Consider the following 254-nt stretch of genomic DNA (forward strand, 5'->3'; position numbering starts at 1 on the left):
ATCCCTTCGCTATACCCAAGCCACTCCCACCAGCCAATCAGAGCGACTATATGCAAATTAACCCAACCAAGATGGCGGCCGGCAGCCACAGAGCTGAAGCAAGCAGGAGGCTTGGTTGCCCCGGCGATGGAGGAAGCCAAGCATCCCGCAGCCGGCTGTAGCCTCCGCAAAAGGCAACAAAGTTTCAATTATAGAAGCTAAATAAATCCCAGATACCTGCTTCCAGCCAGCCTCCACTGGGAGCTTGGGTGGCT

Source organism: Myotis brandtii, unplaced genomic scaffold, assembly GCF_000412655.1.
Source record: "Myotis brandtii unplaced genomic scaffold, ASM41265v1 scaffold986, whole genome shotgun sequence".
NCBI lineage: Eukaryota > Metazoa > Chordata > Mammalia > Chiroptera > Vespertilionidae > Myotis > Myotis brandtii.